Raw genomic sequence first — 7,533 nt, 5'->3', positions numbered from 1 at the left:
TTGGGCCCATGGTCTCCTTTGTGCAACAAAGAACATTTGATCATCATCTCCTTCTACTTGCTTAAAGTCAGTAGGTAGTTGTTTAGCTTCCAAATTAGCCACCATCTTGCATCTACAGTCACGCTTCTTTTGTCTGCAGTATGAACAGAACTTAGCCAAAACTGCATCTGCCTCCTCATGTTTCTTTTGAGCTTGCATAGTGTCCAGTTGCGTAGCCATATTATTAATGATGTCCTGCTTGAAGTCAGATAGCAAATTTGTTATCTCTATTCGGGAAACTCCACCAGAAGAAGACTTCCCTATTGTAGCATGATGACCTCTACCTTTCTTAACTATTGCTCGAGAGTAGTTAAGACATATTTTCTTTATATCATCCCAAGGCACCTGGGTTATATCACCTCCTCCTATCAGGTCTAGGGCATCTATACAAGCATCACTGATTCCTTTTAGAAACAGCAGTTTCTGAGAGTCCTCGTTGAGAGTATGGTTTGAGTTCCTCTATAGTGCAAACAAGAATCTGGAAATGTAATCTTCTAGACTTTCATCCTCCTTCTGCTGAATTCAGAATATATCATCACCCTTGCTGGCGCTCTTACAATATTCCTTATACTTTTCAAGGAATTTTGTCTGCATGACCTCCCAACTATCAACTACACCTCTTCCCAGACTCATGAACCATCTGAGAGCTCCTTCCTTCAAGGTGGAAGGGAATAACTTCAATTTATGAGCGTCTGTGTTGTAGTCATAACTGCGACAGAGGACATCAAGTTCAAATAGAAAGGTTTCTGGGTCCTCTCCATAAAACTTTGGAAGCAAAGAAGAGGGAATGTTTTTAAGATTGTCAGTATCTCCCTGGAGAACAACAGGAAACTCAAATGTAGGAGGTGGATTATTAGGTGGATTATTTGCCATGTTTGGTTGCTGAAATAACAAAGCGAATGGATTTTCCTCAGGTTCGTTGTCAGCTGGGTCAAATGGTTGTTCAATAAATAGATTTTTAGGGAGGAACCTTCCCAGGGCGTCTCTTCTTCTTCTATGCATGCAATATAATGAATAGTGGCTTGAAGAATCTAGAAATTTTACTAACAAGCTAAACTAATGCCAAAAATGACTTCTAATAAACTCCTAGCTAGATGCCATCCCCGACAACGGTGCCAAAAATGATGGTCGCTCCCACAAAAGGATATGAAAATCACAGTAAAACCTTTCCTAGGAATTGGGCATTCCAACAGGTGACCAGTATCTCTCTCTATAAACGTTCATTTACTTGTCAAACTAGGGGACGTATACTTTAAATGGCGCAGAAAAATATATGTACTAGGAACTTATTTTGGTCAAATCTTAGCGGAAATACATACTGAAAAGAAATCCTACCTATGCTACAGGAAGGTAATGCAAAGCTTTTTAACTCAACTATGATTTGATTACAACAGAAACCATAATAACTACAACTGAAACACAAACTATGAACTGGCCTTATGCTGCAGGAATAGACATAGTGATAGATTCCTTGTGTTGTAGGAGCAATGTAAAGCTGAGTTTGTATAAAAAATTTAAAGATGAAAACAAACTGAAGCTTAACAGGAAAGAACAACTAACTAACTAGCTACAGATACCTACTAAGTGGGCCCCCTTAGCAAGCATCTCCTGATTACACAGATGCTAAACTCAGAACTTCATTGAACTTTATTCATAAAAACAGAATGATATACATTGTTTTGTTGATATGGAAACTAACAACAAACTCTGCTTTTGGTTAAACAGATTCTGTCTTTCATTATCATATTGATTCTTACATGACATCTACTATTCTTATTCTATCCTTCTCTTCCTTTTCTCTCGCACAGGAGGAGAAGCTTTATTTAAAAACAAGAGAGCAACTAACGAACTAACCCCATCAAAGAAAGACATGGAAGTAAAACATATCCTCGAATCAAGGAACAAACTTCATAAATGAATTTATGCGTTCAACCCGATCCAGAGAGAATCTAGCGCTCCACTCTTTGTCATTAAAATTCTTTCCCATGATTTCAGTCAAAGAGTCTTTGCCGGAGCTTCCTTGAAGTCGTGCAGGAAATGGACTTTACTGCAAGGCCGAGATTGGCTGCACTTGACTCGATCGTTCTTCAACAACCTGTGAAACAAAAGGTAACAGGCAACAGAAAAGGTGTATGGCACATACACGATATCTATTCATTAATCACATATTTTAGATTTACTTCATCATTCAAAAACTATATACGATATACCAGTCATTTTAGGGGGTCAACGGGGCAATAAATGCAATCAAGTCAACACAAAGAGCTGCAGGAATATAAAAGTATCTTGCTACAGGATATCCCAAAAAGGTTTCACAAAGTTTGAACATCCATGAAATAACAAAAGTAAAGGCATTTAAAAGTTTATCATAACATCCAAATTATGAGCATATTTTAAGCTCATCACCATGTTTGACTATGTCGATGGGTATTGACCTACCAACCCACGTCTGCTGATTTACCATGAGTTGTCATGCCAGGTTGACCACCGTTCATCGGTTCCTTACTATCCTGAGATTTTGACTCGCCACCTTTTATAATATTATATATATATATATATATATAAAATAAATGACTAATTTTATATATTACATGTTTATATTAAAGAAAGTATAATGTAAAAATATTTATTAGAAATCATATATATAATCTTAATTTTGCAAATGTATGTTCATAAATACATTACTTTGAATAGTCATGTTTATCTAATAAAAGTACATTCTCTTATACAAGGGACATTAAATCATCCTTTATAAATAATGTTAAATTGTTAAGTCACTAACTCTTATTCAAAATATTTAACTACTTTTCACCCTCATATAGGAAATAAATTTAACAATTGACATTTACTCATAAAATTTCATTCTTATTTCAAAATCATGCATCAATGATATCATAATTGTATATACATAACTTTTGTACTGTGGTGTGTGAGATATTCCATCTATTCTAGCCAAGTCCATGAGCTAGGACAACTCTACCTAAACCATGTTCTCACCTTCATTCGCGTTATCTTGTTCCTGCATTCACTTACACTCAATTGCTCATTAGCAATGATGATCACAATTTTACAATAAAAATTATTACTGATCATTCAGTTGTATATATATCATTTTAGTGCATCCAATCTCCTATCTTATTTCATTAACAATTCCATTTTCATTTCATTTCAACTTCATTTGCGTAAAATAAACATTATTTTCTTAATTAAATAATTGTGGAAAAATAGGGTTCGTGACAAATGATCTAGATCTTAGGTGGTCCAAGAGATAATAATCTAAAAAAGAATGTAAATGTGACATGAATGTGGAAGCAATCTAGAGACAATTTTTTTTATTAAGGAGAACTTAAAAAATACAATAAACTATTTTATTAATCTACATGTTGTGTTCATTGTATACTCTCAAAGAAGATAAATGTTTGTATTTCATCCTATATTTCCTATATTTATCTATGTCTAAGTACATGATCACAATTATTTTATTATGGTATAGGTGTACATTTATATATATTATGTACATGCTAATGAAGAAAAAGATCATTATGGAAATTTAAATTGTTAGGCTTCCATGTGTAAGACTTCACCTTTTGATGCTTAGAATTCTAGTGTCTCAATATGAAAATACATGACCAATTATGTAATGGCTCCAAAAACATTTTTAAAGTGTTGTGTGATATTTTAAAATGTTGTGTGATAATAAGTATTAAAATATAAAGCATGTTGTGTGTTCATTAAGAAGAATAATTACAAATGTTGCATGAAGCTCATAGAATTTTTATTCTTTTTTTTGGTTTGATTATGTGATAGTTTTTTTGCATTAAAGTTTCAAATCACACTACATTATCCATCATTAGGATGAGGAATGTTAGAGGAGAAGAAATGAACATTGTTGTAGACCCAAAGATTAAAAAGAAGAGAGGGTGGGCGGGGGAGTAGAGAGAGGGTATGGGTGGCACAAGAAACCAGGAACACATAAAATCTAAAATCATAAATAATATATAAGAAAAAATAGAAATCAAATATAAATTCAAAATATTCTAATTGAATTTAAATGCTATAAAAAAAGAAAATACTAAAACATATAGGAATGGAAAATATTAAAGAGAACAATAAATAAATAAATGATACAATGTAAGTGAATAAAAATGAAAAATTAAGATACAAAACACATACAATGATTACAATATAGCTAGAGAACAGTATATAAATAAAAAGAAAAAGAAAACTCATAAAGCAAGAAATAAAAAGGAAAAACGAAAAAATTACAATAATTTTATAATCTAGTAAAATAAATACAAGAATAGAAAAAAATATTAAAAATAGAACATACAATATAATAAAATTGGTAAATGAACAAATAAATGAAAAGTGGTAGCTTAATATAAAAATATAAAATAAGAGAATAGTTAAAATAAGAATGAAAATAGATAAAAAGAATAGAAAACAATTGAAAAAAAATAAACAAGAAGAGGGAACCTAAAAACTAACACAAGAAAGGCAAAAAAAAAAAATCAAAAAGAAAAACTTGAGTATTTTAAAAGCTTGTATAGAATACTTAGTGCAAGAGTACAAAAATGAAGAAATCAAATAATAAAATAACATACAAATAAAATACAAAATATACTAAAGAAAAAAAACCAATGAGACAATAAAGAAAATTTAAGCAAGAAGAAATTAAAAAGGAGTAAAATAGATAAATAGTAGAATAAAATAAACACACAAAAAAACCCTAATAGAAAAATCTACTTCAAAAACCCTAAAAGAAAAATCTGTATGAGAAAAAGTCTTTGGCAAATTTTTCCAAAATACCCTTAAAAACTCATGTATAATCCTACCAAAAATAGGCTCGAATGCTCAAATGAAGCATCTAACTGATGCTGCATGGAAAAGTAACTCCTCTGCTGAAAAAAGAACTGCCACACTACCCAAAATAGGCCTATAAAAGCAAACCCCTATCTGAAGAACCTGCATGCCCTGTTGTGCCAAATATAGAATTGAAAAAGAAAATACTCCCCTCTAAAAGCTGCATGATGTATACTGCCAAATATAGCTCCCTAAAAAAAGAAAACTCTCTCTGAAAGTAGAACTGCCACTATCAATCTACATGAATTTTGTTAAATATAGCCACAAAACTGTCCCGCCCCCTCTGAAATTGGATGCACAAACTGATATCAAGAAGCTTAGATAAAAATATCCTCTTTTGTTGCAAAGTCTGCAGGCAACTTTATTCTTTTCTCTTAATATTTTTAATCTAAATTAATTATAATAACTGAGATAATTATTATAATAATATTATATAATATTATATAATATTATATTAAAATAAGCAATTAAACTATGAAAATATATTAAAACACCTTTTATTAAGACTTTTATTTATTACTTGTCTTCATAAAAGCTATTTTAATATTCTCATATAAATATTTTTAAATTTAAGCTTCTTCAATTAATTCTTGGCCATGAAATTGTTTGTATGAGTGATTTTCCTTTTTCTAAAAAATAAAATTAGGGCATGTGAATAGAAATAGGAAAACCCTAAAAACATGGCATTATTTTACTTTGCAATTTGTGGAGTGAGTTCTGCCACCATGCACTACTATGGGAATGGAAACTAGGGCTTCAATTGGATTGTGGTTGCTACTGACACTCCAACATTGAGCATTCTTTGCATGATTTCTAAGTGCAATGCATGATATGAGATATTTTATTTTTAGCCACTTTCTTTGAAAGAAAAAGTGTAGTTGTCCTGTTATTTTCTATGTATTTGCCTATGTAGGGTTTTATTGTCCTCTGTGTATACATAACGTCATGATGTGCCTTATGTTGGCTTTGATGATTTCTTGACAGTGATTGCTCTATGATTTTAATAAACCCCTGTTATCATGCCATCCTTCGCTCTGATTATTTTTTAAACTCTACTCTACCATGATGTATTACGTCAGTAACTGTTGTATTGATGATGACCAAAAAACAAGGCTCTTTCATTTCATTTGTCTCAGTAGTGCAAGCATTGGTTATCGAGTTAAGCGCCTTCTTTAGCTGAAACTATATCTTCTTATCTCTAATTCTTTGGCTTCTCTTATGCTGGCTGGTATTGGCGGCCCTAAGCTTGCATTATATGATTATTTTGAAGATGTCTAGAGCTGATAATGATCATTGTCTTTGTGTTGTGGTTTAACGATAATGGCTGCCCCTTTGAATATGAAATGATATCATCTTTTTAGATCATTTCTAGACTTTCTTTTACAACTGTAAAAGTATAGTTCACTGTTCTTGTAGTTGATAATCTGCTCTGTATCTGATGATCACCATTTGTACCTCAAAGTTGGTTGTGAAAGGTCGTACTGGTTAGTGTCATTATGACATTAATTTTTGTATATTGACTATTAAAACCATTATGTAGAGCTGCTATGACACTCTCATTTGCTGGGCTTGCTCCTTATTATATTGGACAATATGTTGGTAATGACTATCATGGCAAAATGAACACTACTCTTTTGACTATTTTAACTTGTTCTTGCACATAAGCAACTCAATCTAATAGATTTTTCTCTTTTTTGTATGTGATATGACCTTGTGCCTTTTCCAATGAAGATGATTGCTTTGTGAATAGTTTATTAATAGAAGATACTCTGACTGTGACCTTGACTACAACTCAGAATGCTTTCTTCATTTTTACCTTACTGATTCCAATAACATTGATCCTTTCTTTGGTTGCTCTGGTTCAAATCTCTTATTTATTGCTTACTTGTTGTATTGTGTAAGGTCATTGCATTGTTGATATGGGTGCATCTCAGTGTATAAACCTTTTATATATAAATCTGAAGTAAAAATTGATCATCTATATCGTTATGATTGCAAGCTCTTTTATATATATGTGTAATGCCCTGCCAGAAACCCTAAAGGAATACAACGCTACAAGGCAACTAAAGGGTGAAATATTTTTTTTTTAAAAGATTAAGTGCATTAATTATAATATTGCACATATAATAACACAAGAAGAAGTCTAACAATGACATCCTAAAGGGTTACCAATGAAGATTACTTCGAACTACAACACAATGTTATCCAATTATCCATCTAAATTAGGGAAAAACAATAACGATTAATTAACTCAAACTCATAACTGATTTCAAATAGATAGGTTTAAAGAGTTACAACATATATACTTCCAATGATTCATTTATACATAAGATGAAAGATAACTGAAATAACATACATTCCATTAAACTTCAAATTACAACATTCCATAAATTACATAGCTTCAATAGAATGAATTAAGAACATAGGTTACAATGCCAAGGTTACAAAGTTTAATAATAGAATGACCACATGGTCACAACTGTACAATAATCTCAAACATGAGCTGATACAAGATTCATGAATCAAGAACCACTAGAGAAGCCAATCCTCGCAAGAAGGTAAGGACCAAGATATCCGATGGGAAGTGGCACTACCACCCGACCATGTGATCCCATAATAGAACCACCCAAC

Source organism: Cryptomeria japonica, chromosome 8 (genome assembly GCF_030272615.1).
Source record: "Cryptomeria japonica chromosome 8, Sugi_1.0, whole genome shotgun sequence".
Lineage (NCBI taxonomy): Eukaryota > Viridiplantae > Streptophyta > Pinopsida > Cupressales > Cupressaceae > Cryptomeria > Cryptomeria japonica.
This window is presented reverse-complemented; position numbering follows the sequence as displayed.